At 50.8% G+C, this 11834-nt stretch overlaps 1 protein-coding gene across 1 annotated transcript in view; it reads left to right on the top strand.

Annotated features, from left to right (window-relative positions):
* Positions 1 to 11834, top strand: part of MYH9 (myosin heavy chain 9) — an 88236-nt gene that overhangs the window by 18613 nt on the left and 57789 nt on the right. The window lies entirely within an intron of this gene.

The following is an 11834-nucleotide window of genomic DNA, read 5'->3' as shown; positions in this document are numbered from 1 at the left end:
TCGAGTGAGGCGAGGCAGGATGTGACTTCAAACCCCTCCAAAGTGGGCTCTGTGAGGGCAGTGCTTATGACTGACTCATTATGAGCGAGCTCAGCGACACCGACTCCATGAGAGAAGAGGCAAGACTGTGGGCGGGGAGCCAGCAGGCCTGGGGCGCCACCAAGCACCACTCCTGCCTTAGTTCATTTGGGTCCTCACAGTAGTCCTGGGAGTCGAGCTGGGCTCTGACTGCATCGCAGAGTTGGGGCTGTGGGCTGTCAGCTCGCTCCGCTGGGGGATCCCTCCTGTCCTTTGGGGCAGCTCACGGCATCTCCAGTTTACAGAAAAACCGAGGCCCAGGGGCCCTGTCGGCCTGGCCCAGTTTGTCCTGTTAGTAAAGCGATGGATCTGTATTTCCCTGGCCAGTCTGGCTGCCTCCTGAGTCTGATTCTTTCTAAGATGCCTTCCTCATAAAGGTCATGAATAAGTTATTAACCATTTGGAAGGTCTCTCTCGGAGTCTTAAGTGACCGCCTGATCAATTCAGGAAGATAGCTGTTGACCAGTCATGTGTCTCTTAGAAACAGCATGGAGATTAGTGTACATCAGATTTAGCTGGAAGGGCGATGGAGAAGAATGAGGACGTTGATATGACCCTGAACGGCCACAAATCGGCTCATTGTGGGCCTTTCCTGCCTCATCTAAGAAAGTCACTGAGGTTTGGAAAAGATGTAGGGTTACTGGGGTTGTCCTTAGGCACTTTAAGAATGGGTGGCAGAGAGTCAGTTGGGCTTGGTCCTTGGAGTTTGGACCTTTTGGGAGACTGGAACCTTCCCCATTCCTAAAGTTCATCAGGGGTTACCCAGCATCTACGCAGATTGGTCATCAGGGACCCAGGGGTGCCTGGGACCCATCGTGGCCTTAGAGCTCTGAGCCTGGCAGCAGTGGGATCAGGATGGCTGTTGGTAGTAGAGGCTGTGATATTCAGGGATTTTGTTTGTTTTTGGTGCCATTTAAACATCAATCAGAATAACAAGCTGCCGAAGGCCTGGTGGGTCCTGGATTGAGTGGTCTTCAGAATTGTCTTGTGTTTCTGATCTCCGGTTGGGCTTCTCAGCTGTTGCTGATGTGGGCTCCAGAATCCAGCCTGCACTTTCCCATTGAGACTGCGGGTGTATAATTACATCTTCTCAGTATGGTTATTTTTCTGTGTTGGGTTTCAGCAAACTGTGCTCGCAGGCTTGGGGAAAGAAAAACCATGCTATCATCAGCAGAACCAAAGGGAAGGAATAACTTCACTGCAGGAATCTGAAGGTCAGAGTTGCCCCTCGTGTGAGTGGGGAGCTCTCAAGGCTCAGAGATGCTGTCCGCAGGAGGGCAGGGTGGTGTGTTCCGTGCACAGTTCCTGACGGAAGCAGGCCAGGCAATTCTGTCAACCTTGTCAAACTTAGGGGCATGTCTAGGGGTGTCACTTGCACCTTGCTGTTTGGGAGGGGACCCCACCCCCATGTCTAGAACAACTTCTCTGAAGTTTCTCCTGGGCAGCCAAATAGAAGTTCATTACCGAGCAGGAGAGGCTCATGTGTGATCTCACTACACAAAATATTGAATCAATTAAAAGCAGAGTTAAGGTCCAGTGCTGATGACTTACCCAGCAGCGTGTGCGCCCAGCCTCTTACCTTTGAGTGAGAGCTACATTGCTGATGTGTAGGCTCCCCTCCCTTGACACCAGACAGAAGGGCTTAGGAGGGAATGGTTATTCTCCTGGACAGCCGGGTTCCGGAAGACACAATGTGGACTGTAAACCCAAGCCTTCTCAACAGTCAAGGTCATGTCCACAAGCGTCGACTGACTGAGGAGGACTCTCTCTCTGAACCCTGGGTTCATTCAGCACCTGAAGGAGTTCCGGGGATGACAGGGGCAGGCAGAGAGAGGATCTGGCAGTTCCAGAATAAGGCAGGCTGTGCCTGAGCAGGCCTGGGGAGAGGAGAAAGAGCAGTAATGTATGAGTGTTAGGAAAGGCTGCTTGGGTGAGTGGAGGGTCGTGATGGTGCGAAGACTGTCCTTTGGGGAGCCATGGTTAGAATGAGTGTCTGGCAGGGGACAAGACAGATGGGGCTGGAAAGATGGAGACATTGGTTGAGGGAGTTGGTTAAGCTCTAAAGGCCATGGGGATCTTTCTCTTTAGGTGAGAAGAGCTGTCATTCTGAATGGGGGAAATTCTTGTTTTATTTAAGTTGCAGCATGAGCAACTGAACTGAACTGAACTGATGTGGGATCAAACCCAGGACCTTTGCATTGAGCACTTGGAGTCTTAGCCACTGGACCACCAGGGCAGTCCCTGGAATTCTTAACAGTGGAGTTGTCTTTAAGCACTAACTGCTTCTGCCCTGATTAGCTGCTTGATTCATTCATTAAAAATGTACCTCGTGGCCCTGAGGACAGGATGGTATCTCAGTGGAGGAGACTCACCTGGGTGCCTTGGTCTCCGTGACACCTGATACAGATCTATGCCCAAGATACTTTGGTAACACTGACCGCAGAGTTCATGGGATGCTGGGCCACTTCTCACTTAGGAGGAACTGATGGAGCTGGGCAGGGCTGCCAAGGTCCCCGCTGAGCCGGGCTGTTCCAAGTGGTAGCTCACAGGGTGAGGTCTACCTCTCTTTGTCCCCCTTATGTGGCCTGGGATCCCTTTCTCCCCAGTCTTGTCGTAGAACTATTTCTTCTCTCAGGTTGGAAGCCCCCCTCCTGGCTGGTCCATGGTATTTTTTCAACTGCTGACTTCTCTTGCTGCCCTCTTAAATGGAGGTCAGGGATGGTGATCTCTTTAAAATACAAATCTGATGATGTCACCCTCTCCTGCCTCCCCTTGCCCTAGAATAAAGTCCACAATCCTCAGTGGCTGATAAGATACTGGTGAGCAGCTGTGCATCCACCCTGCCCCCACTGCCAATCTCTACTCCCTCCCACACCCCCCTGCCCCCACCCCCTATTCCTCACGTAGGAGGAGGGCATCTACATACTCCTTTCTGGTGTCACTCTTGAGGTTTTGGGTCCCTTGGGTGCAGGCCCTGCGTCTTGGAGAACTCAAGAGTCCTGGGAAGCCCCTCCAGATGGCCTCTGAGGAGAGAAGGTCAAAGGGGGAGGGTTCTCTGGGCTCTGGTACTAAATTCCTCTCTGGCCTGTCTCTGGTCTGGTTTTCTTATCTGCTGAGCATCAACACAGGCCTGGGTTGGAATACTGCTAATGGAAACAAGTCCCGGCTTCTTCTGTAAGCAAACAACATTCCTGAGGTGGGGTGGGGAGGATCCCCTCCCCCCTTCATAGCCTGGGGAGACTGAGCAAGCACCTCAGGGTGGGGGGCTGCTGTGAGGGTGGCTCTGGGCGGCAGAGAGGCTGAATCACCCTGTTTCTGTGTCCATTATCTTGTTTGAGCCTGATCACCGCCGCCCAGCAAGTGATGTGCACAGCGTCATACCCAGCTGGTCAGCGCCACACCAGACTCAAAGGCCAGCTCTTCTGCCATCTGCCTCGTGCACACATCCCACCAGACCAGCATATCACAGACCAGCACTGAGACATATTTTTCTTGAAGGATATGGGACTAAACAACAATAGCAATAACAACAAAGCTTGAGGGGACAAAATGCAGTGGGCTTCCTAATTGCAGGCATCTCAGAATCTGGGTGTCCAGTGCCTCTCAGCAGGAGGGCTGTGGGATAGAGCATTTCCACCTTGCCTTGTCCGCTTGTGCAGTCTCTGGGGGTCAGCAGATTGGACTACGTTGTTCTCTGTGGACTAGTAACCCAGAGAGAGTCACCAAGCTTCTGGGAGGTTTTTGTAAGCCCTGGATATCTTTCCAGGAAGGATTAGGATTAATCAGATCAAGAGGACAAGATAGAGGAGTTAGGAGGGGAGTTCCTAGTAAGTGTCAGAGTGTTTTCTTTGTTGGGAAGTTGAGTTACAGTTCCTCCAATTGTCCATGGTCAGTGTTTTTTTTTTTTCTCTTTCTAAAGTGAGGAAGTTGAGGTGTTCACAGCTTCAAGATCACAGGAGTGACAACTGGAGGATTCAGACCCAGGGCTATCTGGCTCCAAGTTCGTGCCCATTCCACTGCATCCCATCACAGTGCATTACAAACACTTATCTCAGGATCTGCAGAGTTGGTACCCTGCGTGGCAGTGGTTTCTCCAAGTCCTTTCTGTGTTCTGAATTGGTACCAGAGAACGTGCCTACAGCGCTTGCTCAGCGGATGCAGACCGAGGGCCAAGAGAGGCAGGCAGGGTGACTCAGGCCTTTTCCTGGGTCCCCATGAGGGCAGAAGCCACGCCACTCCAACTGAGGTCCTTTCTGCTACATCTGGTGGTAGATGGTAGGCACCTCCACCTTGGTTAATCAGAGGGTGCTAGGTGGTTCCAGAAAACTGTGATGGTTTATTCAGCCGCATGCAGAGCTTCTTGGGGACCAATAACTTAGCTTCAGTACTCTTTGTGGACTGAAAGCCCTGATACGCTTTCTTTCCCTTTTTGTTTGGGGAGAATATAAAAATTAGTCCACCGATGGCTTGGGTTTTGTAACAAATTAGGTGCCTGTGACCCTGATGTGTGCTTTCAGTTTGGCTTTCCCTGTCACTTCAGTTCTCTTACTCTATGGCTTCTTTGCACAGCTCAAGGGGATTCTCCGGCCTCCTTGAAACCTTCCCCATTACTCCTGCCTCCTCTTCACCTTGTTTCATGTTCATTCATTCTGGAAACTTTAATTGAGCGCCTGCCCAGAGTCGGGCCTTGTGCTGTTTGAAATTGAGATGAATGAGAACTGGCCCCTGTCCTCTTGACGGTCCAGCTGCTGGATTACTGCAGTGGAGACAGGGACAGAGCCCAGAGGGGAGGGGCATGAGGGAAGTCTTTCTCAGCAGAGAATGGAGCGTGGAGCTATTTGAGAGAGGGTTCCTGGTGCAGAGGGCACCTCTTCTTCAAAGGCCTGGAGGCATAAGCCCAGTGGCATGTGTAGAAATTGTTTCTGAGGAGCTGGGAATGGCTTAGGCTGAGTGAGAAAGAAAGGGCAGATGGGGGAAGAAGGTCTGGGAGCATGGGGGAGATTAACGGGGATAACAAGGGGTCTACTCACTGTGCAAAGATGATTAGATTTTATTCTGGGGAAGTCTTGAACTATTTTGAACGGGAAAGTAATATCAATAAAATAGAAAGGAGCATGCATAGAAATGGAGCTGCTGAGTCATCCTGAAGGCAGTGAGGAGGCTGGATTTGAAGGAGGTAGAAGACTCAGGGGAAGAAGAGCCAGTAAGGAGGCGGCTATGACAGCCCAGAAAGGAGGGGAGGCAGGCCTGGTCTGGAAGCAAGGGGTGCTGGCCATGAGGTTGGCGGAGGGCCTGCTAATCCACCAGGGAAGAGTTTACAGTGACTGTCTTGGGTGACCAGAGGGCCAGCGTCTTAGCCAGAAATGGAGACCCAGAAGAGTGCAGATTTGGGGAGAGTTCAGGTGTGATGATGGTTGTGGCTCCTCCGGGTGGAGATATCCCTCTGGTAGGTGGGAAACATTCACCCTGGTATCATCCCTGGGACTGATCCTGATTAGCCAAAACTATCCAGTAAATAGCATTTGGTAGCTTTCCCAGGATGTGATGGAGTGAGCGGGCCCAGCCCTGGGAGCTCTCCCCAGCGTGGCTGCTTCCTGTCTTCCGTTAATTACCTGGGCCTCTCAATGCTGGTGAGCTTTGATTATGAGTCACTGGCTGAGCTGCCATGTTGGAGACTCCAAGGGAGATCTGTGTCCTGCCAGGAGGGGTATCGATACATCAGCCTCCTTTGCCTGATTTTTTTCTTTTTTTAATTGGGCATTTAGGAATCTTTACAGTCCAGTCCAGTAATGGTCATATCCCTTAATTTACAGTGTTTTAAAAGGGACCGTCCTTCCTTGGTGGTGATGCCATCCATGATGGTCATTGTTTAGATCCTGGGAATCATTTTGCTGAGGACTTCAGTTTTAAGGAAAGTTGACTTGTGCCCTTGAGAGCTGGGAGAAAATTTACTAAGGAGAGGTCTGGATCCCTGTTGCAACATGTATTCATGTTTATCCCTTAACTCAGTGGTTCTCAACTGGGGGTAGTCTCCCTCCACCACTCCCTACCTTTGGCAATGTCTGGAGATGTCTTTGGTGTCAAAACTGGGGACCAAGTGCCCCTGGCATTTAGTGAGTAGAGGTCATAGATGCTACTAAACATCTTCCAATGCACAGGACAGCACTCGCAGCAAAATGTTCACAGTCCTGAGGCTGAGAAGCCCTGCCTCGTGTGGTCACATAATTTCATAGTTCACCTTCTTCTCCCTTGGCCTGGAATACTTTCTGACCTTCTCTCCCCTTCCCCTTCAATATTTTACCCATCTTCCACAATCCAACTTGAATGTTATCTCCTCCATGAAACTCCCTTGGGCTTCCAAGTTTTCCAATGAATTACCTCTTTCTCCTTTCCTATAAACAAGTTGCTGTTCCTCTGTCTTCCTTCACGGAGTCTTGATCCACAGTTGGTGGAATCTCCGACGCTCCCCATATTTGGTGCTTGGTTAATGAAAGGGAGAGAAAACCAAGGAGCTTGCTCTCTGTCCACTCTGTACTCTATATAAAGTCTCAGATTGACACTGTCCCGAGTGGTGCACGTCTGTTCTGTCATCTCACTACATTAAAGCTCCTTGGGTCCTTTGCACCTTTGTCACAATATTTTTGCACGTAGCGCCTCAGTATGTATTAGTTGATTGAATAATTAAATCTCCTGGGTTGGAAAATTTCTATATTTCAGCAGCTACTTTCACAGACCCTTCCTTAACAGTGGTACTCAGGCACCTTTTCACTCAGCAGTGGCTGTAAGGAGAAGAAGGGGCCTGTTTACCTGTGTTCTCTGGGATGCGGGTGGGGATTGAAAGAAATCCAAGGGGCCTGCTTGCAGATACCGGTGACTAAGCTGAACAGGGCTCTGGTCTGGGTTGAGGCTGCCTGGGCCTCTGAACTGGAACCTTGGCTTGCTGCTGCTGCTAAGTCACTTCAGTCGTGTCCGACTCTGTGTGACCCCATAGATGGAAGTCCACCAGGCTCCCCTGTCCCTGGGATTCTCCAGGCAAGAACACTGGAGTGGGTTGCCATTTCCTTCTCCAATGTGTGAAAGTGAAAAGTGAAAGTGAAGTCGCTCAGTCGTGTCCGACCCCTAGCGACCCCATGGACTGCAGCCCACCAGGCTCCTCCATCCATGGGATTTTCCAGGCAAGAGTACTGGAGTGGCTTGCCATTGCCTTCTCCGGGAACCTTGGCTTAGAGAACTTGAATGGCTCCCCCAAGGCCCTCACCTTACTTTTAGCTCCGCCAGTTTAAGTTGGGGGAGATGGGGTTTGCAGCCTTGAGTCGGCATAATGTCTGTTTTACTGGTTTGCTTCCCCAGGGTGGGTTCTCAGGTCACGTTCTCCCTGGAGAGCTGGCCCGAGGGGGCAGTCTGAGTACAAACTGAGCAGGGCATTGTTGTTGAGTGGCTCTGAGTTTGAACTTGGGTTTTGTGACTTGTCTCAACCTCATTTCCCCCACCATCGAATGACTATGATGACATGCATGCGTGCGAGCTCAGTTGCTTCAGTCGTGTCCAACTCTTTGTGACCCCATGGACTGTAGCCCACCAGGCTCCTCTGTCCATGCAATTCTCCAGGCAAGAATACTGGAGTAGGTTGCCATGACTTCCTCCAGGGGATCTTTCTGACCCAGGGAGCAAACCCATGTCTCCTGCACATTGGGGATGGATTATTTACCACTAGCACCAACTGGGAAGCCCTATGATAACATACCACTTATGAAATGATTATGAGGCTTGAGAAAATGAAGACCTTAGTAGCAGGCCTGCAGTACTTTACAATGAGTTAAGACGGTAGCTTTCAGATGAACTGTGATGACTTTGAAAGCTCAAGCCTACAACTTGGTCCGTGGAAGGCTTACATAAATCCTACTGTCTAGGAATGGAAAAGTTCACTGTGTTTGGACCACTGATTTGTCCTAGTACAATAAATTCTGTCTTTAAGGGGCTGGCAGTTGCTTTTCCTGACAAACACACAAACAAGTATAACAAAAAGAGAACCAATTGAAGCGGGGGAGAGAAAAGGGTTCCTTCCGAAAACAGGAAGGAGTAATAGATCCAAATGGGTCTTTAGGGGTAAGGGGAGAAGGCAGATAATCGAGGAATGACATTTTGGGTTGAAAGCAGAGGTTTTTGGTCAACCTCTTTACTTTCAGTTTCATCATTTCCTGAGAATCCTAATTTAGCCTCTGGTTGTGTCCTCTCGATTATGGCCTAAAAAGGCAACTCCTTGGGTTTCTTGGAGTTGGACTGGCACCCGCAGGAAGCCAGCATGGGAAGGGCTGGCCCCGGCCTGATCCCATCTGCAACGCGCCAGAGCCGCCTCCTTTCTGCTTAACCCCTTGCTGGCCTGGTCCTCCCAGGACTTCTGAGGTTCCCTAATCTGACTCTTTCCTGCAGACAGTTCTCTTAGCGCTGCTGTGCATGCTGCATGTGGGTACCCTAAGTGGCTGAGCACGTCAGTCTACTCCTGTGGAAAACACATTGATAATACATCTGGCAACCGTAAAAACACTTGGATGTTCCTTTGCTCCCGTAACTCCACTTGAGAATTTATCTCAAGGTGGTCCAATAGATAAGGGGAAAAGACCTAGTCAGTGGTGGTTTTCTTTTTTCCTTTAAAAAAAAAAAAACAACAACAAAACCCCCCACCACTTTGAAATATTACACAGCCATTGAAAGTGATCGCCACTGAGACTGGAGTCAGAGGCCCTAGGCCCAGGTCCTCCCTCCTCCAGCTGTGTGGAGTGGTTACTTCCCTCTCAGAGCTTCTGCATCATCACCTGTAACAATGAAGCATTTGGATAAAAGTGATCAACAAGCAGGCTCTGTGGGGCCCTGTGGGGAAGTGGTCAGAGTCAGAAGGGAACATAAATTCCCTGCTCTGCCTGTGATAATTAAAAATCAAGTGTTTCTGTGAACCAGGACTAGAAGGGACCATTAAAACAGAAAACTAATTTTTGTGGGGAGAATGTCAGGAATTTAAGTGGGGCGGATATGTCTCTTTCATTCTGTAAATTGTTTTGTTACACGGAGTTTTAAAAAAATTTCAGAGGCCATTTAGCATGGTCCCAGGACAGGGCAGGGAGAAATGGCAGTGTGCTGGCTGCTGCCATCAGGCAGTCCCTCCCTCGTGTCCTTTCTGTAACAATCCTTATTTCACTGCTCATAGCTCTGGAGAGGGGTGGCTTGCTCCACCTGCGTCCTTAGAGGTGAGTGTTAACCTGTCTGCAGCGCTGGCTTCCCCTCTGGGCACTAGGGCCCAGGAGCCTCTACCTAACACAGGTGAAAACAGGAGCTCAGCTGCAGCCCCGTGCCCCCTTGAACCCTCAAATGTGGACGTTCCCTTCTGGGTGTAAGTGGGAGGGCTTGAATAGAAACTCCATTGTTTATCATGACCTCTGCAGCCCTCCCCACCGGTCAGGCCCGTGTATTGATCTTGGCATTGCTGGTAATGCATATTATTCCAGCAGAGTTGCTGAAACCAAACAGCTCTGTCCTAGGCCTGGCCAAGTGGGAGTGTTTAATGAAAACTTCTGAGGTGCTGAGGCCAGTGGGGATTCCTCAAGCTCACCATCCATGGGGGCCTGGCCCCCACTGGAGGCTGAGGTCTGAGGGCGCAGGGTGTACCTGTCTCTCTTACAGGAAGTGTATGCCTGGCCTCAGGTCTCTGATGGCTGTCAGAGGTAGACAGTGCAGACCTATACCTGCCCCCTGCCCTCCCACTGAGGCCTGAAGGTAGGGCAGAACCAGGAGCTTAAGGTGGAGGGATTGGGTGGAGTCTTCCTCTGCTGCCTGCTGTAAGTTCATGGCCTCCAGGCTCACTGAAGAGAGGGCAGTTTACCCACATTCCCAGGGAGGTCATGTGCCCAGGGCCTGCAGCCTAGGTAGCCGGCTTGTTGCTGCCCCAGGGTTGGAGTTGCTGGGGTGAACTGGCATTTGATGAGAGCCAGGAGTCATTCTGACATCACTGATGGGCTGCTGGGTGTTGAGAGTCACAGGCCGAGGGAGCAAGAATGCTGTTTCAACCTGCTCTGTTTTTGACAGGCTAGACGGTCCACACCAGAAGGCTCATTCTCAGCCTCCCCACCTGCCTGCTAATGCCCAGTAGATATCTGATGAATGTCGTGGAATATGCCCCCCTGTACTCCCGGTATTCTACTCAATTTACTGGCAGTTTCAACCCCACTAAAACGTTGGACGGATTTCTTTTGCAAGACCCCAGGCACAAGTGTGTTGGGAAGAGCCCAAACCTAGAGATCAGGCAGATCTGGGTTAGCCCATGATGAGGTTGGATGACTGTGGGCGAGTGACTTGCCCTCTCTGGGCTGTTAACTCATTTGCAAACTGGGGGTACTAAGGTTTTTTTTTTTTTTTCCCCCAGGGTGATAGATGGTTAAGTAAGGTTGTGAATAAACTGAGCTTGATGTTGGTGGGTAGGTACTTAATGGTTGACTCCCTTCACTGGGCTGGGTTGGTAGAACTCTTAACAAACAGTGGGCTTGGGGTTGGGGGGAAAGGGTTGAAGTGAATCCTTGTTTGCATACTGGTGGGAGTTACCTATTTGAGGTCTGAGAAAAGGCTAACCAGCAGCCAGTGAGGCCTGTTTCCAGTGATTGTTGCAGGTTCTTGAGCTTGGTGGTGACGTGACTGGGAAGGTTGGTTTGGGGAGCCTGAGTGCTAGGGTTTTGCGGAGGACGACTGGCCTGTGGTCAGATGGACAATGGACAGCAGAGAGGCAGAGGACAACTGGTATTTGCTCTGGCAGACAGAAGCCTCTGATTTGCTTGAATGGACTGGCCAGTGTGGAAGTGAGGACAGCTGGAAGTGGGCCTGTCCAGCCCCCCATCCTCCAGCCCCACACAGAAGATGAGGCCAGCCAGGTGGTTTGCAGCCATCCCATTCCTGCATTGTTCGCTGCTGCTTCTTCTGGGGGTGGTCCCTGCAGGTGGATGGTGCCCCTTGGTCCCCTGAGAGGGGCTGCCAGGGTTTGCTGGGAATGTAAACAAAGCCACTGACTGAGCTTGCTGGGGAGGCTGCCAGGCTCTGCCCCTTGGATTTGCCTTGTCTTTGTTGGGGGTGGGGATGGTGGGGAGCTAGCAGATTTCCTGGAAAACAGCCTCTCCTGGAGTGAGTCCAAGGGAGCCCCTCAGCCTTGATCTGGAAACCATTTAATGAGCCCAGATAAGAAGGCCTGGATGGCCCAGACTTTTCCTTTTGTTCTCTCCATTCCAAGCCTCCCTGGCATCCCAATTCCTGCTGGGACCTAGAAGCATGAAAGACTGTGTGACTCTAGATGTGGATCTGGGGTCCTCCTGGCTTCCTGGACCTGGGGAGGGGACCTTGATCTCACAAGGGAAAAACCTTTCTGTGTCGTAAGCTAGGCAGTGAGCTTCTGGGCTATTCCTTTGGTGGCTCTGGCTGGCTCTGTTCTAGATCAGGGCTTCTAAGTCTTGCTTTTGATTCACTCAAAACAGCTGTCCTCCCAGCTGATCCCAGCTGAGCATCTGAGCAGGAGTAAGTACTGTGGTTAGGCCGTGGGAAGCAGGAGTTAGACCAGGGAGCGTGGGCCCTTCCTAGGTAACTTTGGACAAAGCCCCTTACCTCCAGAGCTTCTGTTTCCTCATCTGTAAAATGGGATAATAACACTTACCTTACCCACCTTACAGAGTTGTTAGGATGAGGATCTTCTGAGATAGAGAAGTATGTGTGATAGTATTTCATAA

The sequence above is a fragment of the Moschus berezovskii genome, chromosome 6 (genome assembly GCF_049115385.1).
Source record: "Moschus berezovskii isolate FMDL1 chromosome 6, NW_MosBer_1.0, whole genome shotgun sequence".
NCBI classification, from domain to species: Eukaryota; Metazoa; Chordata; class Mammalia; order Artiodactyla; family Moschidae; genus Moschus; species Moschus berezovskii.
The sequence above is the reverse complement of the archived record's forward strand: the minus strand, read 5'-3'. Positions and strand labels throughout refer to the sequence as shown.